The sequence below is a fragment of the Lissotriton helveticus genome, chromosome 5_1 (assembly GCF_964261635.1).
Source record: "Lissotriton helveticus chromosome 5_1, aLisHel1.1, whole genome shotgun sequence".
Lineage (NCBI taxonomy): Eukaryota > Metazoa > Chordata > Amphibia > Caudata > Salamandridae > Lissotriton > Lissotriton helveticus.
The window spans coordinates 488,178,500-488,202,759 of NC_136065.1; positions in this window are offsets into that span (position 1 = coordinate 488,178,500).

The following is a 24,260-nucleotide window of genomic DNA, read 5'->3' on the forward strand; positions in this document are numbered from 1 at the left end:
GAGATTTCTGAGGCCCTAGATAGTATGAGAGCAGAGAGTGCCCCGGGCGCAGATGGCTTGACTGTAAGCTTCTACAAAGCGTTTAAAGATAGGCTTCTTCCACACCTATCTGCACTCTTCGATGAGATATGCGAAGAAGGCGCCATGCCGCAGTCCATGCAAGAAGCGGTACTGGTCACCATCCTTAAACCCGGAAAACCCCCTAACAAGTGTGGTTCTTATAGACCACTGTCTTTACTGAACGTGGACGCCAAACTGTATGCGAAAGTTCTGGCTACCCGTCTAGCGTTAGTCGCCCCTGAACTGGTAGCACCGGAACAGGCGGGATTTCTCCCTGCGAGGAACCTGACATATAATCTCAGAACAGTGCTGGGTGCTATACAGCACACACGACAAGACACCAAAGCGGTGGCAATTTTCCTCGATATGGAAAAAGCCTTTGATTCGGTTGAGTGGCCGTTTATGTTAAGAGTACTAAGGAAGCTATGCCTCGGCGAACGATACCTGACCATGCTGGCGGCGTTGTACCATCGTCCTACAGCCCACATACGTATTGGTAACAGGGTTTCGGAGACTATTGCGATTAGCAGGGGCACGAGGCAGGGATGCCCACTTTCTCCGCTTCTGTACGCATTGGTGGCGGAACCGCTGGCATGCGCCATCCGGGAATACCACAGGCACAGGGCTATTAGTTATCCGACATACAAGATAGGGATTTCCACGTATGCAGATGATACATTGCTCTACGTTAGAGACCCGGAAAATAACCTGGCTCCGGTCCTGAGAGAGGTGGTGCATTTCGGAGCCCTATCTGGCCTCAAGGTGAACTGGTCCAAATCAGTGGCGTTCCCGCTAACTCCAGTCACAGAGCGATTCGATATGGAGTACCCACTTCAGTGGACCACGGAACCAGTACGTTACTTAGGAATTATGCTGCACTCCGACCCAGATGTGCTAGTTAGAGAAAACTATTGTGTGGCTTATAGTAAGTTAGTCGACGATGTTGAAATCTGGTGCAGGCTCCCGTTGTCACTCATGGGACGCATCGCCATAATGAAGATGGTAGTTTTGCCTAGATTCCTGTTCCTATTTGTGAACCTCCCCATCGTACTGTCAAAGGCGTTCTTTAGTACCCTGACGAAGATCCTCATCAAGCTGTCCTGGGGAGGCAAGCAACCCAGGGTCAAATGGGAAATTCTAAAGTTACCATACGAGCAGGGAGGGTTAGGCGCTCCGGATCTAGAACGCTACTACAGGGTGGATCAGGCCGCCCACCTCCACACCTGGATTCATGGTAAACCAGATATTCCGCATGTAATCCTGGAGAGACTCTTTGCCCATCCTGCTCCGCTACCGGCCACGGTCTGCAACCCAATGGACCGTAGAGTCGGGAGACTTGACTCGCTCATGACCACCAACCATGCATGGCACTCGCTGCTGCGGTCACAAGAGTGTGTGCTGTTATACTCCCCTAGCATACCAATCGAATGGGCGGTCTGGTTGCCCCCAATGACTGAAGTAGGAGTAGTGAGGGTCCTGCACCAGCTGGGATTGAAGGTCATGGGAGATCTTTTTGCTGAGGGACGTGTGAAAACCTGGGAGTCGGTAGCGAGAGGGAACACCAGTACAACACTGCTTCACAGTTTCCAGTTTCACAGAGTATGGAGCGCATTTCTCGAATTACTGGGTCCGGACCTGGCAGAGCCACCTGAAATTCTGGAACTGACGCACGTCATTAAAACGGTTACACCGAAAAAACGAATCACAACATTGTACAGGCTGGGCACTCGGCATAGCGAACAACATTACACGAAGGCTCGGTTGGCGTGGCAGAGTGATCTGCAGATACAAATAGACGATAGCATGTGGGCCTATTGTTGCGCGAGCACAAGGACAATATCATTGAACGGTAGACACCGGTTAGTGCACTTCAAATATCTGCAGCGAGTCTATTATACACCGGAGCGACTGCATAGATACGGCCTCAGACAGAGCCCGGAGTGCGAGCGCTGCCACACAGCCTTGGCAGACTTTATGCATTTAGCGTGGTACTGCCCGGGCATACAAAAATTCTGGAACAGGGTGTTTGCAGAATTGAAAAAGATCGTGGAATTAGAGCTCGCAGCGGACCCGGCCCTAGCGCTACTTGGCTATTCTAAGAACCTCCCAGCGGCAACACGTAAACTGGTGGACATGGGTCTTTTGATAGCTAGAAGGGTGGTTGCGATGCGCTGGATGCGAGGCCCGCTACCAACGATAAAACAATGGTCCCGAGATGTGCTGTACTGTAACACTCAATCTGAGGTATATAGCGAACTTCTTCCCCCCAAAGAATCGTCCTAAGAACTTTTGGGGACTATATCAGACTTACCTGCACACTCAAGATACAGAGGGGGACACAACAGGTGTGGCGCCGGAAGACCGGGTGCTACCGGGTAGCCACAACTGACGAGGTTAAACATATGTGTCCAGTGCGGATGACTCACTTCATCAACAGAAGCGCAGACAGTTATAACAGATGTTGGGAATTTCCAAGCATGCATAGTCGTGTGGGGGAAGAGACAGCTCCGGGAGGGAGGGCGGGGGGGGAAGAGGGTGGGAGAGTGAGGGGGGGTGTACATAGTTAAGCATACATAACTCAAATACTACACTGCAGGACAGGCCTTTCTTAGGCATAATAGTGAGAGGAGTGGGGGTGCACATTAATCCACGAAACGCACACGGGGTAGCTTATGGTTGATAAGTCCACTTATTCGAAGTTTGACTCGTGATCCTTGTAGATGAAATCGCCTCCAAACCCCCGGGTTGTTGGATAACGACTGTGTACACTCGTCTGTAGTGCTAACAGATGTCCCTATATATCTTGCTGCCGGCCTCCGGGTTGTAGGCAAGGCGCTGTGTAATGGACAATTTGGATCAATAAAGGTTTTTGAAATAAAAAAATAAAAAAAAAAAGGGTTTCCACATATTAAGCACAACCAAATTTGTTAATTATAATTGCCTTGGAAGATTGCACTAAAATCACAATGGTGATTTTAGATATGTTGGATGTGCAATCGTTATATAATCATTTTATGTTACATATGATTTCTCAGCCCTGAAGAAGTTGTGGAATGTGATACCCGATTAACGACGAAACACTTGTTGGCTGAAATTGCTGTTTTCACAAGAGAAGAAGAATAAAGAAATTGATAATTTTGTCAACACTTACTTGTGACTTACTAGATACTTAACATGTTCTGGGGTATGCGATTTACTAACTGAGTGTTCTAGACCTCGTTATAGGGAGAGGGGTGATTCTTCCTACCTTACAAGCAATGCAATAAGGATATTGAGCAATTGAACTAAGGTGTATTTCCCCTAGTAAGGCGCCACTACCCTGACATCAATTCACCCTCTCATTAGTTAATATTTGAAGAGTTCACTTGATTGGACCGAAGTATTGTGCAGCATTCTTCTCTACTTCCTTGTATTGTGCAATCATGGGTTTTATCTGTTTGTCTTAGCACCCACCACGTCCCAATTGCCCTTTGTTTCCTGGTGATTTAGTTTTATTGTTTGGAGTTCCTCCATTTCATGCTTGTGTCTCTTTTGATGTTTTGCTATTTTCGTAGAGGCGGTTTTTGCTCCCTTTCATTCTTAGTCCCCACTATTATATAATCTGTGTTGGGTTGTCTTTGTGTTCCCCAGCCAAATTGGCGTCTGGGTGATTTAACTTGCTATTACGTGCATTTTTGTTCCTTTCCAAGATCACCCCTATTGGTGATCCCGAGCATTTCATTATGAGCTTCTGTGAGCCCTTCTTGGATGGGGCTCTGGTTTATCCTGGTGAATGAATGTTGTTTCCAATACGCTAAATAGGAAACACTTTAAGGTTCTCTTCTGTTTATGTTATCTTTATAGCTGTTTTATGTTGCTTGTGTATTGCACCATAATTTTCTCTTTAGGATTTTCCCTCCATCACATCATGACACCCTGCTGAAACCGCGGAAAGCCCGTGATTTAACTTTGACCCATCCTTAATAGGGCACCCTTTTGGTTAAAGTTCTAGACTCAATCGCCACATGTGTATCTGGTTAGTCCTCCACCTATTTAGACCATGCTTTATGGAGCCAGTACTGTCTTCCCGCTTTTTGTTCAAAACAGATGCTCTCTCGGACGTTCCGCGAATTGCAGTAAGTTACCCTTATTTGTCTGGCACCCTTTCTCATTGACCTTGGGAATCGAATCCAATTAGACATGTTTGGTCTCTCTTTGAATTTGATTTGTGTGTTAATTTTCTATGTTACATGATGCCTCTCGGCACACTATATTATATGTGAGACCCCGCCCATTGTCTTTTATGGACTTGTTGCATGGGCCTTTTGTAGATTTTTCTTTAATATAGGTTTCCGCAATTTGTACCCATGTGTTTCTTGCATTAGTCCCCATGTGTTTTCTGCACTGTTGTTCCCTCAGTTTAGCTCTGATGGTGCCCTTCGGGTGTATCTGATTTGTGCAGCCCCGCCTTCCCTTGGAGGAGAATCCTATCCTGGTATTATGGGCTTATCCCCGAAAGCTCATGTAATTTGTCTGTAATTAACCTTTTGATTGAGCAGTTCGGGGAAGTCGGCGCTTCAATATTCCGTTAGTCTGCTGTTTGGGCAACTCTTGCTGATACATTGATCTTTTATCTAGTGATAATTGTCTTCATCTATGGCATCTGACATGGACTTCCCCACCTTATTGTTGGATGCCTATCGCCCTCTCGTTATCTTTCGGCCTACCTCTTGGCTGGATCAGACCTGTTTAGCCCTTTGTTTTTTTCTGTAATTGCAGCAGCCCCATCATCCATGACGAATTTACGACTGTGGCTCTTTCCTATACTGTTACCCACTGGAAGTCCCTTAGGCCCCAGAGCTCTATCCTCCATTTTCCCTCGGGATTTAATCTTACCTTGGTCTTGCTGACTTTGGTGCAGGGGGTCCTTTAGGTAAGTAACACTGCATATACCGTGGGCATCTATGCCCTAATACCTTGAAGGCAACTATATGTTTCATTTTGATTTTGATTTTAAATAAGAGAGAACCTGATCGCACACCTGAAAATCAGTAATATTTCTTGGTTGGAGCGTACTTCATTCTCGTGAATACCATTCCTATCAGGAGCACTTCGGCCCCCCTTTGCATTGTAGTAGATTTATCTCTATCTCCCTTATTGGGATTAAAGTATTTGGAATTTTGCACATAATCTCTTTGTATGAAGCTTTCACGATAGATTTAATCATGTGGAGTGCATAGTGTATGATGAGTGAAATAACTAATATGGGATACACAAGTATTGGGTGCATATCACCTCTTGTGGATACACTTTCTCAGATTGCAGTATCAGCACTAGTTGTCAGAATACATTATTTGCATTATTGCTCCACCGTGAACTGTTTTTGTGGTTTTCGATTTCATACCTTCACATTCTGTTTTCAGAAATTCTCCTGCCTGTGGGATAGGTCCCTCATCCCTCCTTGGTATATATTTTTGCTGCCATTTTCTTCTTGCTTTTTCTCTTGCACCCTGCAGAAGGTGGCTTTCATTTTGGCATCACCGAAACGCGCGTCAGTGCAAATCCATCACCGGATTGGATTGGAAATCAGGGTTTACAACTACAGAGGATATCTCAATGTATTAGTACTCCTAATGTTCTGTGAAGAAATGTATTTGAAACTATATAGTTAGTGTATACCTGTTCAAAGTTGCTATAAACAGAAGATTCTGAAAAGAAATACAGGGTTCATTATTCAGCGCTATATCATGTTATGTTTTTAATGTGTTGAGGTGTGTATGGTGGGGTATGGCTGAAGTTCAGCAGAAGTCAGTATGAGTGTGAATTCTTAGCTTGAGTGGAAAGATGGGGATCCTGTCATAATAATTGTATCTATATTTAAATTCACTGAAAAAACCATAGGTTATAGACCATATATAGTTAGGAATTAGCATTTAAAAAACCTTATTTTACTCACACAAAACCATTGAAATTCCATATATAGTTAGTTGCACTAACTATATATCGTGCACCCGCAATCCACTGCTGATCATGTCACATATTACATCATTCATGACATGGTCAGTGACATCACTGATGACATCACTGATGACATCTCAAATGACATCACTGATGACATCTCACTTGACATCAATGATCACATCTCTGATGATATCATTCATGTGATAATACAATGCATCTCCTCACACTCTAATATAACCTCCGTTACACCCAGTGTTAAATAGAGAGTATCATTTTTGAAACCATTGACACCCCCATACTAGTTACTACATACGCACTCACTGATTCCTATGTCTACACACACATTCACTCATACAATCATTCATACATACAATCACTCATCTTTACAACACTATCATATGCACTCATACACCTATACAGACACTCACACTCTGCCACTCATCCATGGAGTTACTCACACACCTAGTCAGTCCTGAAAAGAATCAATCACACTTCCATTTTCTCATCTATACAGTTAAACACAGAACACCTTACATTTTTGAAACATATACTAACACATAGTTACTCTCTTATAGAATCACTGATACAAGTACACATTGATCTGCACAGAGTCACACACCTCCCAGCCAGCCATACACACACTCAGTCTCCCATACAAATACTTGTGCAACCAATCAATAACCCATATAGCTACTTATATAGCTACTGATCAACACGTGCAGCAGCTTGCACAACAACAGACATACTGATGCACACTTTTAGACAGTTTAGTCACTAACCCGTGCATTCAGTAAGACGCATTTAATCACTCACTCATACAGTCAATCACGCACCTACTAAAACCTTCATTCAGACACTTATACATCCACTCATTCTTCAATATGTAAAACATATTTAAACTTTACAGAAACACATAATCACTGGATGTTGTCATCAGTGATGTCATCAGTGATGTCACTGACCATGTCATGAATGATGTAATATGTGACATGATCAGCAGTGGATTGCGGGTGCGCGATATATAGTTAGTGCAACTAACTATATATGGAATTTCAATGGTTTTGTGTGAGTAAAATAAGGTTTTTTAAATGCTAATTCCTAACTATATATGGTCTATAACCTATGGTTTTTTCAGTGAATTTTCAAGGTTTTGTAAATGCTAATTCCTAACTATATATGGTCTATAACCTATGGTTTTTTCAGTGAATTTCAATGGTTTTTTAATAGCAAATATCATAAGCTGTCGAATGTCAAGTACGTGGTAAGTGAAAACATTTTCGTGTTTATGCACACTGATCTGCTTTGAATGGTGCCCCCCCCCCTCATTTCTATTAGGAGTACTCTCTCTTTGCAGATAGTGAAAGGTAGTTAACGCAGGCCTTTGCCCCCGTCGTAATCCGTCGTGCCTGCTTCTCTCTCCATTTGATTGATTGTTATCCAAGTATTTACTGTTTTAGAATTAGTTCTCTTTGGTTCATTCTCTATTTACAAACAAACACAGAGTCGCAATACTCTGTTTAGTCTTTGCAGATAACGAAAAATCGTGTAAAAAAAAAGAAAAGGAATCGAGCAAAATCAGTAGGCCACTAATGGGATCTCTTTTTGACCTCGCTAAAATAGAAACATTAGGAACAACCCCTCATGACAAATACAAAACTAGTGAGATGAACTGAACTCCACACAATGATGGCTGCAAAACAGCTCGGCTCCGCCACCCACCCCGCCCAAAAATAACGATAAAGAGCGGCTGCCATGATTGGTTGCGGAATGGCCACAACGGAGCTACGAAATGGTGGTGCTCTCATGCTAACCCCAGCTTCAGTCTGAAACATCCAGAAACACTGTAGACTACCAATTCGATCAGTTCCGGTAGCGCCCCAATGTAACCCGGTAGAGAAGAACTAGCCCTCCCCTCTTTGACTGATGGTTCTTGTTGCCTGTCCCTTCTGTTGTCATTTAACAGAACTATTTAGCCTGCTGAAAGGGGTTGTGTTTCGACCGCTGGTTGGTGGAGACATTTTGACTATATTCTGGACCTGCGTTGTCGCGTAATGCGTCATAGACGCGCCGCGTTAGCGCATCCGGAAGTCATCCGGGGCGCGCAGCGCGTAACGTAAGCATAACAAGTCATGTGACTTGTTAATAAAACTTTTCATTGGTTCATTTTACTTTTCTTATTCTAATGATGAAAGCCTTGGTCATATCACCTAAAAATTACGCTTTTAATTACTTCCGAACATTATTTTTTCTTAAATATATGTTATAATGTTCCAGGCTAATGTACTTTCCCGGAAATTTTACAACTGTCCTGCAAGTAAAATATATTCTTTTTTCGAGAAAAAGAGCGTTTCTTCGTCCCATGACGGAGCCGTTGAGCAAAAGAGGGTCGACCTGCTGTCTTAGTCGCCGAAACGCCTGAATATGAGATTCTTAGCGATCACTTTATGTTGCAGGAATAGAAAACACAACAGCCCTTGACCATTTATCTTTACTGCGTTCCTTCGTATTATACCTTTTACCCTTCATGTAATTGGTCTGCTTTATTTCACTTGCCTTTTAATGATTCTAAAACAGTGACTATTATTAAAAACTTTACCAATGTATATACTACTACCATGTTTTCTTTTAAAAACCTTTATTGTGAAAATTTCATTATACAAATACGAGCCTATAACCACGTGGGCCTGCCACGGAGCAAACTGTAATCGTATATGATGAATAGACATTTACACTGTAGAGGAACGTAACGGGCGGGCCATTAGGTTGCAAGAACTAAGGTGTCTAACAGTTACGGAATCGGTGGACGTACATTTTATAATTAAAATACGACAGGGCCAGTTACAATAAAATTATCTAGATATACATTTGCGGGCAAGTACCATGGGTGACGTTAATTCGAACTTTCAACAGTACAGTAATCAATAACACATCAGAACTTAATATCAATAGGGATGTCGAAATATTCAATCAATTCTCGTCCCCGCCCGCCATGTGCTTCAAAACTGCATACGTATCTCGTGATTTCAAGGTTCTGCAACCAGTACACAACAAGGAGTTACGAGTCCCATTTATTCCGGCGCCATTTTGGGCGAGGACGGGCAGGTCCAGGATATAGTCAAAATGTCTCTACCAACCATCGACTATGATGATGTTCATATGCTGTATTTATTAGAGTAACACTCATCTGTCCACATGAAATTAATTTACCACAATCTAAACATGTCATTTTAATCTTTCCAAAGTTCTTCTAAATATTTGGGACCGTTTCCCTTGCCTCTGAAGCTCTCAGTGCCACTTCTTTGATGAATGTACTAGCAGGTCAGGGGTTCTCCTCCAAATCTCTCTTTTATGCAGCACTATAATTAATTGGTGCCACCTCTCCATATGACGATGCATGGTATAGTTACCACAACTATATTTTTTTTCGGTTCCTCTGGAGAGTTCATCGTGGCAGATGAAGCGTGTAACGTACCGGGCATTTACCTTTTTTTGCATGTACAGGAAAGGAAAAAAAAATCGAGCGTCCAAGTTCTAAGGTGTCCCAGGGCCATTTTAGTGGACCAGGCCCAAATCCAAAGAACAGGCCGCCATTTTGAGAGTCCTCTTGCAGCCGCCTGTCGCTGTAGCATCAAGAGCAGCCGAAACTCAGCTGAATGGCAACTGAAACGGTAAATGGGCGCCCCACTACATTTCAGCATTGTAGGATGACCACACCAGTACAGCAACTTGCTAGACATCACCTCGGTGCCATCCGGATCTCGGCGCCCCACTGCAGATGAAGTGCCTCTCAACTATGAAACCACCACGGTGACATCCGGATCTTGGCGCGTTGTGCTGCCTTCGGCCTATTCGCACATCGGTCCGCTACTGACGCCATCTCACAGGCTAATGGGATGACCCACGCCGAGTTTCAGCATTGTAGGATGACCACACCAACTTGCTAGACATCACCTCGGTGCCATCCGAATCTTGGCATCTCAACGCCTAGTGGTATCTTCCATACAGAAAATATTGTTACGCTGCCTTTGGCCCCATTCGCACATCAGTCCGCAACTTAGACATCACCTCGGTGCCATCCGGATCTTGGCATCTCAGCGCCTTGTGGTGTCAGTCAGAAAATATTGTTGCGCTGCCTTTGGCCCCATTCGCACATCAGTCCGCTACTGACACCATCTCACAGGCCAATAGGGCGCCCCACGCCGACTTTTACCATTGTACGATGGCCACACCAGTGGCACAACTTGCTAGACATCACCTCGGTGCCATCCGAATCTTGGCATCTCAACGCCTAGTGGTATCTTCCATACAGAAAATCTTGTTACGCTACCTTTGGCCCCATTCGCACATCGGTCCGCAACTTAGACATCACCTCGGTGCCATCCGGATCTTGGCATCTCAGCGCCTTGTGGTGTATTCTCTTCAGAAAATATTGTTGAGCTGCCTTTGGCCCCATTCGCACATCGGTCCGCAACTTAGACATCACCTCGGTGCCATCCGGATCTTGGCATCTCAGCGCCTTGTGGTGTCTTCTACTCCGAAAATATTGTAGAAAATATTGTTGCGCTGCCTTTGGCCCCATTCACACATCAGTCCGCTACTGACACCATCTCACAGGCCAACAGGGCGCCCCACGCCGACTTTTACCATTGTACGATGGCCACACCAGTGCCACAACTTGCTAGACACCACCTCGGTGCCATCCGGATCTTGGCATCTCAGCGCCTTGTGGTGTCTTCAAATCAGAAAATATTGTTGCGCTGCCTTTGGCACCATTCGCACATCGGTCCGCTACTGACGCCATCTCACAGGCCAACGGGGCGCCCCACGCCGACTTTCAACATTGTAGGATGGCCACAGAAGTGCGACAACTTACTAGACACCACCTCGGTGCCATCCGGATCTTGGCGCGTTGTGCTGCCTTCGGCCTATTCGCACATCGGTCCGCTACTGACGCAAACTCACAGGCCAACGGGGCGCCCCACGCCGACTTTCAGCATTGTAGGATGGCCACACCAGTGCAGCAACTTGCTACACACCACCTCGGTGCCATCCGGATCTTGGAATCTCAGCGCCTAGTGGTGTCTTCTATTCCGAAAATATTGTTGCGCTGCCTTCGGCCCCATTCACACATCGGTCCGCTACTGACGCCATCTCACAGTCCAACGGGGCGCCCCACGCCGACTTTCAGCATTGTAGGATGGCCACACCAGTGCGGCAACTTACTAGACACCACCTCGGTGCCATCCGGATCTTGGCGCGTTGTGCTGCCTTCGGCCTATTCGCACATCGGTCCGCTACTGACGCAAACTCACAGGCCAACGGGGCGCCCCACGCCGACTTTCAGCATTGTTGGATGGCCACACCAGTGCGGCAACTTACTAGACACCACCTCGGTGCCATCCGGATCTTGGCGCGTTGTGCTGCCTTCGGCCTATTCGCACATCGGTCCGCTACTGACGCAAACTCACAGGCCAACGGGGCGCCCCACGCCGACTTTCAGCATTGTAGGATGGCCACACCAGTGCTGCAACTTGCTGGACACCACCTCGGTGCCATCCGGATCTTGGCGCGTTTGTTGCCTTCGGCCTATTCGCACATCGGTCCGCTACTGACGCCGCCTCACGTGCCAACGTATTTTCTCCGCATTTTACACCCTATGCCGCATAACAGGTCATGTGACTTGTTTATAAAACTTTTCATTGGTTCATTTTACTTTTGGTTTCCTAATGATGGAAGGCTTGATCATGTGACCTAAAAACAACACTTTTCATTGGATGAAAACTTTTTTTTTTTCCCAAACGATGAAAGCCCCACCTTGTTTCTGGATGTTTCAGACTGAAGCTGGCGTCAGCATGAGAGCACCACCATCTCGTAGCTCAGTCGTGGTCATTCCGCGAGCAATCATGGCAGCCGCTCCCCACCAGAAGCCTGCAGGAATCGGAGCCCCCAAAACTTTTGATGAATTCTCAAGGCGGAGGGGACGCTTTCGAGAATGGGGTCCAAGACCTAGCAGACAAGCGTCCGATTTCCAAGGTGTCCCAGGGCCATTTCAGTGGACCAGGCCCAAAAAGGAAACAGCCTGCCACCATTTTGAGAGTCCTGTGACAGCCGCCTATCGCTGCACCGCAAGAGTGGGCGCAACTCAGCTGAATTGCGGCTTTTGACACAGTGGACCAAAAACGGACGGAATGGCAACTGAAACGGTAAAGGGGCGCCCCACTACAACAGATGACACTCCACCTGGAGAGGCCCGTTCACGCCGCCTCCCCCGGAGCGCCCCACGCCGTTATTCGGAGCAGCATTGTAGGATACCAAAACCAGTGCGGCAACTTACTGGACATCACCTTGGTGCCATCGTTCTGCTGCCTTGGAACTATTCGCGCAACAGTTTGCTACTGATGACCCACACCCCGCGACGCCCCATGCCGTTATTTGCTGGGTGGCAACTTACTAGACATCACTTTCGTGTCATCTAGATTTCAGCGCGTTCTGCTGCCTTGGAACTATTCGCTCAACAGTTTGCTACTGATGACCCACCCCCCGCGACGCCCCACACCGGAAATCTGGACGTTGTGCTGCGTTGGGACTATTCGCACAGCCGACCGCTACTTCGTTGTTTTTCCCTAAAAATGTTTATATGTTATTACTATTTTTGTTTTCTTGTATATATATATAAATTATTAAAGTTTTATAATCTTACTACTTTGTCGGAGTGCTATATATTTTTAATGTGACACATAATTGTAAAAACTTTGATGTACAAAGAGTCATCCCTGGAATCTTCCGCTTCAGGCTCGGTCCCCTCCCCAATCACAATACAGGATGGTTTTCAGATAATAGCAACGCTTCTGCTGTGACGGATCTCATCGAGTGTGGGCCTTGATCTACTATAACTCCTTTGAAGAGGGGTGATTCTTTACAGCTGTGGCCATAAACTACATCTGCAGGGCTAGCTGATACCCTAGGACCAGCCTGGACAATCGGACACAGAGGAAAAGGAGTGTCAGAGGGTGCGGTAGTGAATAGGGCGAAAGGGAGGTGTCAGGCGGGCACAGGGTGTGATTCTCAGGGAAGAGCAGCGCAGATGGGGGGAGGTTTATTACCCATGCATAAGACAGAGAGCGGGGGTGACCACTGCCTGGGGGAGATGCTTGCGAGGGTGGGGAGCCATGCTAAGGATCGACAGCGTGCACAGAGTGGGTCTGGTCAAGGCATCTAAAATGGCTGCCGTGCACGACAAAAGTGTGGCATTTGAAAAAAGACAAGATGGCGCAGACAATGTTTTTCAACACTTCCTGATTTCCTTCGAATCGAACGTTAACAGACGTTGGGGCATATTACCAAAGTTAAGCGATATTTATCCCTAACGATGCTTAGCAACGATTTTTTTACCGTCAGAAATTATCGCAGATAAACCTTGCTATTATCAAGGTTTATCGGAAATACGATAAAAAACGACCGCAATGCATTAATATCGCTGAAAACTCAGCGATATTCATGCATTACCGAGCTAATGCTCTTAGCCATGTTATCCACCTCCCATTGGATAACATGGCTAAGAACTGCTCAGGGCAGGTGGTAGCTTTTGGAGATATTCGCGCTTATCTCGAATATTTCCAAAAGTTGATAATAGGAGATAGCGATGTTAGCGACTGTTTCCAGTCGCTAACATCTTGGCATGCCCACTTTGCATGTCATTAGTGATAAATATCACTCACATGCAAAGTGGGGCCCAAGATGGTCGCTATATTCTACTAGCCGTCGCTAACTGGTGTTAGCAACAGCTAGGTAATACACATATAATTTTATCTCCGCGAAGCGGAGCGCTGTTACAGATATATATCTTGTTTCTGAACGTTAATTTCTCAAAATGCACTGAAGCACATATATTGAGACCTAGCAAAGGCACATCGGGCTACCAGTCCCTACAATTTTGCCAAGTTTCGTGCAAATCCATTCAGCTGTTCGATCCTACCGAGAGACAAGATGGCGGCCGCTACGGACTGTTTGGAATGTTTACAGACACCGGAGAGCCAATCAGCTTCGCTTCGCAAAGCTCCGTAACGCGAAAAGTACGCGAAGCAGTGCGCTGTTACAGATATATATCTTTTTTTTAACGTTAATTTCTCAAAATCCACTGGAGCACATATATTGAGATCTAGCAAAGGCACATCGGGCTACCAGTCCCTACAATTTTGCCAAGTTTCGTGCAAATCCATTCAGCTGTTCGATTATTATTATTTTTATTTTTTTTTGCCCCGCGGGGCCCTTTTAAAACCTCCACATCAAACCTAGGGGGTGAGCGACAATGTACTATGCCCCCTTATGGTCATTTGCCCCTTCGCTTTGGCCTCCTCTTGTCTCTCGATCCTATCGAGAGACAAGATGGCGGCCGCTACGGACTGTTTGGAATGTTGACAGACGCCGGAGAACCAATCAGCTTCGCTTCACAAAGCTCCGTTGCGCGTAAAGTACGCGTCCTGGGACGCTGCCAGGTCCGCTGTTACAGATATATATCTTTTTTTAAACGTTAATTTCTCAAAATCCACTGGAGCACATATATTGAGACCTACAAAAGGCACATCGGGCTACCAGTCCCTACAATTTTGCCAAGTTTCGTGCAAATCCATTCAGCCGTTCGGGCTAAAAGTGAGGCCAACCGCCCTATGGAAACTCAATGTTAAAAACACGTTTTGGGACCCCCCTTTTTTCTCGGCCCCCCCTTGACGAACCCCCCCCAAATTTTCAAGGGCTGCTCAGAAACAAAATGTGCCATTTTCCTGAAAATTTCAGCCAATTCCGTCCACAAACGCCAAAGTTATTAGACATAGAATTTTCAAAAATCCCATAGAGAAAAAATCCTAACTATATATACCTACTGGCGACCGCCAGTAGGTAATTTATAACCACATTTCCTTTTGAATTTCAATCAGGAAACAGTTGATATTCTTGATGCAAAATATTTTGATGTGTGCATATAATTGTAGGAATGGATAAAGTAAGTAATATAAGTAAAACATGGATTTAATAATCAAACCTTTGAGAATGTCTGACTTTTGAATTAATATTTTTAAATGAAACTAGTGGAGTTATCCCCATCAAAATGTGTGGAATTATATCCAATTAATTTAGTGGATTTGGCAACTTGGTATCTTTACGTTAATGTCATTCAGTACACCACATTTTACACACTTGGACATCCATCCTGGGCAACTTTTAGAAGATGGTTTATGTCCTCTCAATAATTTGAAAGGAGAAGCTTTGGTAGAGGAATGTGAAGTTGTACAGTAAAACCACAACATAGACTTCATAGCAATAGTTACAACATACTGTTCATGAACTTCAGGCTTTTTTGAGTGGTAGTCAATTTGGACAACTGCAAACTGTGAATGAGTTGGTAAAGGCTCAAAACGATCAGTGTCTGCTTTTTCCCATGGTTTAGATGGTAAATTAGTTAGTTGTAAAGGTAGATCAGATCAAGGTATGCACAATTCCTTGATCACAACATATATTTTGCCATAAACGTTTCTTTCCCTGAATACTAGTATGACCTCAACATAGCCAGTCAACTCAATTGTGTGCCCTTCATATGAAACAGGTGGCCTATCAGGTGGTGCGAATGGTCTGTTATTCCCTATGTCCCTAAATAATTCCTTGGTAATCATGGTGATCCTATCCCCAGAATCAACTAGTCATCTAGTATTTTGTCTCCTACACCAATTTCATTGTAAGGCTCAACACACTCAGAAGGATCACCATTCACAACGACATCTTCTACAACTACCATGATCATGTGTTTGAGATCATCTCGGATTTTATACAATTCACCACAGTCAGACTCAGCCTCAGCAGCACCACTACTGGATAAACTATCACCACTACACTTACCACTCCGAAAAACTTTGGCAAAATGGTCAATCTTGTTACACAACCTACATGCAACATTCTTAGCAGGACACATTTTGTTTCCCATCGCATGTGTACCCCTTACTGTCACCGCATGCTGCTCTCACAGTTTTGTCTTCCTTTGACTTAATCACACCAGTAGTTTCTGAAGACTTGTCTTCAAGTTCTTTTACTGACACTTTAGATAGTTCGATACGTTTTACAGTCCTAATGGTCAAGTGATGGATTTACTGTGGAAAATACATTTTGTTGTATTGACTTATTCAGGCGCTTACAAATGAATTGATCCCTCATCCAGTTTAGAATATGTGTCAAACTGACAATCTGCAACCAGACTTATAAAAACTGAATTATGTGTCAACATCTTCGCCACTTCTTTGCTTTCTTTTTAAAAATGTGTGCCTGAGTACCACCAGACAAGGTTGAACATCAAACCTGAGTTCAAGCATCTTTACCGGCTCTAAAAATGTATTGACTTCCGAACCCTCATTAAAACAAGGGTTGGTAAATATTTAAATACAGCCTTTCCTTCAAACCCCAGTAAATGAAGAAGAAGGAATTTTCTTCTTTCATGATGAAAACTTGATGCTCCATTCACCCCTAAAAACATTTCAAGGGCGCCAAACCAGTTCTTCCATGGACTAGGTGGGTTACCTGGTGTTTCCAGAAAAGGTGGGGAAGGAGTAACTGACTGCATTAGTAAAATACTACTGTCCAAACATTTGGCAACTCAGTATAAAAATACCCAAAATGACTTGGTTGACCATGAACCCATGTACATCCACTCCGACCCCAACCAATATGTAAAAATACATAATATGAAACAACATTTGAAAAGTGTATGCAGACAAAAATGTGTTCAATTGTAGGTGTGCCTTTCACTATGATACCCTAATATGAAAAGCATGTGCATGACTCATTAACATGACTTTATTCAATAATATGTACAATTACAGGTGTGTGCATTGCTGCAATGCACTAAAAAGGAAAGTGAGCACATCACTGATGAACTCAACAATGTCTAGTACAGGGGTGCGCCTCACCCCGATATGCTGATAAAGAGAGTTCACCTATAAAGTACTTTTAGTTTGTGCTTTCTCCCTAAGTATCCTCAAACTGTATTTTGCCTTCCCCATGAAGCATTAGGCTTGCTTGAACAGGAGCCCAAAGAAGGTGTCACACATGTGTAAACAACAGAAAGATGCATTCCAGTGATGCATCTGTGCCCAGTTCTACGCATTCTAGCTATACCTCCAAGATGGCAGAGGCCTGCATGCACATTCACCAGAAGTTTGTCATGCAACTTAGTCACCAAAATCCTTGAAAAAGTTATCTGGTTTGCACCTCACCACAAATTATCAAATAAGCTGGTGCATTTCAAAGGAGGAGGAGTCTTCTTCTCTGGAGAGCACATACTCAGACCACGGGTGCCTCCTCCGTAACGGCGGAGGAGCGTCACCCCACAGCCCACGCCAGCAGATGATAAATAAAATGATAACAAATCAATGTTGTTATAATTTCATTTATGCTGTCTCAGTCCTGTAATACGTGGTGATAGAATATATGGTTCAGAGCAGTAAGAGATTCTTTGTTTTTCCTTGTTTTTTTTTATTTGGATGGTCTTGAGGAGAACCCTGACAATCACAGGGTTCGAAACGTGTCGACCTAGCCCCCCCTCGAAACCCCCCCTAAAGTCAAGCATAAACATTTCAACTTAAGTGGTTGTTGATAATGCACACACAGTTTGATGTTTAACAGTGTTGAGCATGTTGTGATGTATTACAATTGCTCCTAACATCTGTGCTGTGGGTCTACGGGGCGCGCTTTAGCCCTCCCTTGTTGGGGGGAGCCCCCTTTTGTCACAATTTGCAACTCAATTTGGGTGCTCCCGGAGGCTTCTGGATGAATGAGTGGACGGGTTATGAATCGGCTGTGAATGTGAAATGGATGTAAGAAAGCATTGAATGTGTGGGTTGTCTGACATGAAGTATTGGATTGATATAATAATATATGTTGTATTGTGGTATTCTGTCTATTGGGAAGTTAGATGTTTTGTGATGGTATTTATTGTATATGAAAAATAAGGTTGGAAAATAAATGAATTTTGAGAAATTTACCTTTCATTGAGACCAGTGATAAGTCTACATTGGACTCTAATTTAAAGATAATTGCCAAATAAACTCAGTACTGGCATTTGTTTTGGTTAATGTCAGTCCTGCAATACGCATAGGGCTGTGCTGGGCATGACAGTGAGGAGTAGTGTGCACTTATAAGTGCGCATGTGTGTTTGGCTGGCTGTCTCAGGCCGGCCAACGCACATGCACACTTATGTTTCTCCAACCCAGCTGTGTTACACAGCCTTGTTGGAGAAAAGCCACAGACTCCAATGCACTGTCTGAGTGGAAAACGAGGCCGCTCAGACCAATTCTAGCACGGCTCTCATGCTATGAGAGAAGCATCAGGAGTTGGTATGGAGCCCTTCTGGCCCAACAAGAGGAGCAGCGAGGCAGCCGTCAGTGGGAGTGGAACGGACCGGCAGGTGAGTCTTTTATTTTTTTACTATTATATTATTTCTTCCCACCCCGACCCCCCCGCATCCTCCCGTGGCTCCCCTACCACTTTAGATAGGCTTCTGCCACTGACTTAGGCAGACACCGAATGATCTGTAAAGTGAGCTCAGTGATCTAGCTTGTCGCCAAACATTTGTAGTAAATAGATCAGGAGTCAGGCATGTTTGAAATAAGATTTATTGTGAGATACAGCGACCGCTTAGTAGTGCAGCCCTTTTGGTCATAGTCTCTAGTCAACTCAACACCGACATTTTATCACAGAACGTGACATCATACCTAAAACACTACTACACTTTCAATCTGGGTTATATATGCCACATTGCATTGCTCAGTTTATGCTATGAGCGTACAATATTGTACATCATTTTGCATGTCAACACCTGTCATATATTTAAGGCATTGTAACGTTAATGGGTTCTAAATGAGCATTTTGTTTTGTGTTTTAGGTGTTGAATTATTACTTTTGAAATGAACAAAATGTCATGTAGTTCATAATGAAAACTGGATACTACATAGCATGCTGTCTTGTTCATAGCTACATAAACATTAATGCCTGTGCACTTTCTCATGGAACTGATCACTGCATTGTTCATTTCTTTTAACTGTGTACTATGCATATCTCTCAGCTCGTCTTTTTACTTAAGCTTCTTATTCCAATGTAGGTGAATGTCTGACTTTTACGGAAATGCACTGGATCAATACTGTTTTTTGGAGGATCGCAATCATAAAATCAATAAGGTCCACTTGATAGTTAGTGTGTCAAGCTTGGAGAGTTACATTATACATTTTGAAATTAGAGGACATGCCACGAAAAGAGCAATTTCACTGCACCATTTTACACTGTTATGAGTCTAATTATGCTGCCCAGTTTAAAATAATTGATCAATGAAATGTGTACAGCAAAAAACACATGATGTTTGTCATCGACTCTCATGTGCTTAGTGCATTGCATTTTGCAGTTAATTTAAACCGAACAAGTGCCAACAACTTGTTGTATTGCATTGAACATTTCCACAACTGGGACCTAGGCAAGGCAAGATGGCCGCTGACAGGCCGTAGGGAGCAGTAGCCCTTTTCCTTGCTCCTGCTATGTTGGAAGTTTGGTATTACCTCTGAGTGCCGCTGACCGCTGATTGCTGCTAAAAACTGCTTTGGAGTATGTGGAAAGCGGAGTATGCCTCATTCATTTAAACTGATTCACCACATCATTGTCTGGTTAGCGAGAAGTGCATCGCAGCTGCCACAATTTCATTTCTGGGAAAGACGAGCTGAGAAACAAGCTATGGCCCCTCGACTCCAGAAACCACAGAAGGACAAGGAAAAAGAGACAGACAAAGCTATCTTTTGTGATCCGGGCACAGCCTCAGTGTCAGCCACAATGTCGACTAATCTGAGATCAGCAGCCCAATTGCGGAGAAATAAAAGACAGGAGAATATGGAGAATATGGAAATCGCTCCCCCTGAAAAAAGTACGATGACGTCGAAAGATAAGGAAAAGAAAACCACAGTAATTAAAAAGGGTGCCAAACGACAGAACAGCGAAGTATCTACCAAGGAGGGGAATCTACGACAGCCTACCCTCCGGGAATCGTTTACGACCCAAGTATCAGGACCGGCAAGCTCACCTGCAGCCCGTAGGGTAGGAGACGGCAGCTCGGGAGATCCAACAGAGACAGAGGTGCCGAGCCCAGATCTGCAAGATGACAGGATTAGGATGGTAGAGGCCGCCGCAGCCATTGTGAACGATGCGCAGAGCCCAGAGAAGCAACAACCATCAGCGCATCTACCTGTGGCCACAACCACCGTGCAGAATGAACAAACTACACGGATTGGTGATGGCGCGGTTAATGGTAATGGTGGAGCACAGCCGCAGCCACAGGCGACGCAAGCAGACCTCGGGGATATTATAGAACATTGCGGTAAGGAGGGTGCTGCTGGGGGCGATTCTTCATTACTGATGGGGCGTAATGCTGAGACTGAGACCGTTACCAGCAGAGAATCACTGTTAGAGGCGGATAGCTGCACCCTTCCCCCACCTTTATTATTGACCCAAAATGTATGCACTGATGTACGATGTATCCCTGCAATACTCGAGGATAAAATAAGTCACATTAGAGGTCATGAGGTGGGCCCGGAGCCTATTATGTCGCTATCACCGGACATAGAGCAGATAACGCGATCTAAGGATACTTTTCCTGTAATGCTTGGTGCTGAGGTTGGGGGTGGGGGTGGCCCAGACCCTGAAGAGCACAATGTTGACAGCGAATCTAGAGAACAGGCAAGGGGCAGGCAGCTTAACCCAGGCTCTCCCAGTGATGACTGCTTTTACTCTGTCAATGATGAAGAGGGGGAGGAGGACGATGAAAAGACAGCATCTGGCTCTGCAACAGAAAGTCAGTCTGACACCTCAGAAGTTGAGGGGAGAACAGACTCAGTGGCGTCATCCCAAGAAAGCGCGTTAGTGCACAAGGTATGCACAAAATGGAGGGCCAAGCCACTGAGAAGTCTTAAGAGTAGATCCCACAATCGGGCGAAGACTAATGTGAGTCCTACCCATGCAGAGGTATCCAAAAAGCTAGACTGGGACTACTCAGCAACTTCCCAGCTTTATCAAGAAGGAGGCACTACTCTACCTCAAACCCAGAATAATACCCCAAGACAGACAACCACGATGGATATGCTATATGCTACTCTGAAACAAATGCAGGGGGAGGCAAGAAGTGAGTCCCGGAGGGCGAAGCAGGCCAATCAAAAAATACAGGGCTCACTACGCAAGGTGAACAAGTTCTATACAGATATGGAAGCCAGGGTCACAGAAGTGGAAGCAAGAACTGAGAGACTAGAGGAGGACGTTGGGAAATGGAACGAGTTCAAAACTGAACAGGAAAAGATGGCGTTGGATGTCCATTGGAAGCTCGAGGACTATGAAAACCGACAGCGGAGGAACAATGTTAGACTTCTAGGGGTCGCGGAAGGAAAAGAGGAGCAGGATGTGCGAGCATTTGTTGTTACCTTACTTAAGGGGGCTTTCCCAGAACTGTCTACCTGGAGCTGGGAGAGTGAGATACAAATGGCTCATAGGTTCCCTATGGTACAAAAGAAAGGGCAAACATTAGATAAACCGAGGGCGATTTGGATATATGTAGGAAATTTCCTACTAAGACAGGAAATTATGGATAAAGCCAAACCTGAGGCCAGACGATCCTACACTGGCATGACGTTTTTGCCCGGCCGGACTTCTGTCACGCGACAGTGGAAAGGCGATGGCGCATGAGGCAAATTATAACCCCTTTTCAAAATATCGGCTGTGAGGCCTATTTAATGTTCTCATGTCGCCTTAAAGTCATATATAATGGGCAGACTAAGATTTTCTTTTCAGAAATCAAAGCACCGGCATATTTGGATGAGGTAAAAGGGAGGAAAGAAGGTTTAAAGTCTATTACGGTGGCCCTTAAACATCGGAAGTAATAAGGCATAATATCCAGAAAAAGGATGAGTTTAAGGGTAAAATTTGGATTAAAATTTAGCAGCAGCAGTAACATCTAGCGGTGTGTATCTCAGAGGCACGTGAAGATTTTTTTAGGAGCGGGGACAGGAGGGGCGGGTGACACTTGGGGCTACAGCTGTCACGCATAGGTCAGGAATTACCTATTTGCCCGTAAGGGTGGGGTGGGAGGGGGAAAGGGCGGGGAGGGGGTGGAGGGGGGTACAGAGCACATTGTTTTTTGGTTGGGTTATCACATGCAGGTCAGCACAGAAAAATCTGATGTGTCTAATTGGGAGAACGTATTTCAGCAAGAGATAAATGTCAAAATATTGTTTATTACTGGTGTGAGTTTGATGGGAAATCCACTTGATGTGCATTAATGAGTATACGTGTAGTTACGGTCAATGTTTGCGGTCTAAATGATCGAATCAAAAGACAGAGGGTTGCAACATGGTTAAGATCTTTAAATGTGGACTTGGTTTGTCTACAGAAAACCCATGTAGAAGCAGGGCAAGGTTACCTACTAGAACAACTGGGATTCACCGTATTAGCATATTCTAAGCAAGGGGCTAAGAATAGAGGAGTGGCAATATTAGCGAAATGTAGGGATACTATAGTAAGGAGGAAGCTCGAAGATAAATGGGGGAGATGGGTCCTAATAGAGTATAAAGTTAATGAGAAATGGATTACTGTAGGCTGCGTTTATGGTTCGACAGAAGATGATCCGGATATTCTGGATTTTTGGGATTTGGAGTTAGCCACCTGGTCCCCTAATGTAATACTGGCTGGGGATTTCAATATTAATGGGGCAGGAGGACTGGGAATGACCTCTGGTGGGGGGTACCACGGCAGGAAAAGGAGAGTTTGGCGCTCACTATATAACCTTACAAGGAATAACGCGTTAGTGGATGTATGGGGGGCCCTAAAACCTGCTGAGCAGGGATTTACTTATTACTCAGCCCCACATAAAGTCTGTGCCAGACTAGATTATTTTTTCATCTCACACTCTCTGCAACCCAAAGTTAAGATTGAAAGACTTCGGCGGATAATATCCGATCACAATCCCCTGATCTTAACTCTAAACACCGGGGTGAGCATTGGTCCGGCCCGAGTTTGGACATTTGAGAGAGGGCTACTAAAGGATGATGCCTATATTATGCATATGAGGAATTGGATTAGGAGTTTCTTAGATATCAACAGAGGCAGTACGGCAACTGGGAATATATGGGACTCTTTTAAGGCAGCCATACGAGGGGAGACAATAAGCTTTAGCGTAGCTAGTCGAAGAAGGGATAGACAAAGGGAGGCGGAACAAGTTCAAGCAGTGGCAGAGGCAGAGGAGGAATTAACTCAGAGTGTGCTCAGGGGTGCCCCCTTAGATCAAGTATTGATTAGAATAGCAAAAGCAAGGATGGAGGCGGAGGAGGGTATAGCTAATAAGGCAGCGAAAACATATCTAGCAAATAGAGAAACATGTTATGAATTTAATGAAACAGTTGGTCGTACACTTGCTATCCGCACAAGACAGAATGTTTCTATAGGGCAAATAAGAGAGATACAGGATGATGCAGGAACAATAGTCACAGACTCAGAAGGGATCCAAGAAGTTTTTAGAAAATGTTATACTTCCTTGTATGATCAAGATTGCCCGACTGATATTCCCAAAATAAGTAATTATCTACACAACATACCGGCAGTAACTTTATTGGAAGAAGAGACTGATACATTGGAAGCTCTGTTTACACCAGAAGAAATATTGATTGCCTTAACCAGCCTCCCATCAGGGAAGGCTGCAGGACCTGATCAAATCCCACTGGAATTTTACAAAACATTTTGGGATGTAATTAAGAAGGATTTCATTATCACAATGCAGCAAGCACAGGTAGGAATATCAACTCCAAATAGCTGGGCAGGGGCTGACATTGTTATAATCTTGAAAAAGGGCAAGCCACCAAACCAACCTGGGTCTTATAGGCCAATCACCTTAATGAACACAGACACAAAAGTATATTCGAAGATACTCGCCTTGAGAATAGCGAAGGTAATTGACACCCTGGTTAGTATTAATCAACATGGGTTTATACCAGGGAGGGGTACCACTCATCATACACGAAAGTTTATTACTTTATTTGATTTTGCAGAGGTTACAGGAGAACCGCTCGCAGTGATGTTACTGGATGCTGAAAAAGCTTTTGATCGGGTCTCCTGGGACTTTCTTTGGTTTAATTTGAGAAGGGTGGGATTTGGGGAGGGAACGGTGAAAGCCCTACAGGTACTATATGTAGGACCGTCCGCTC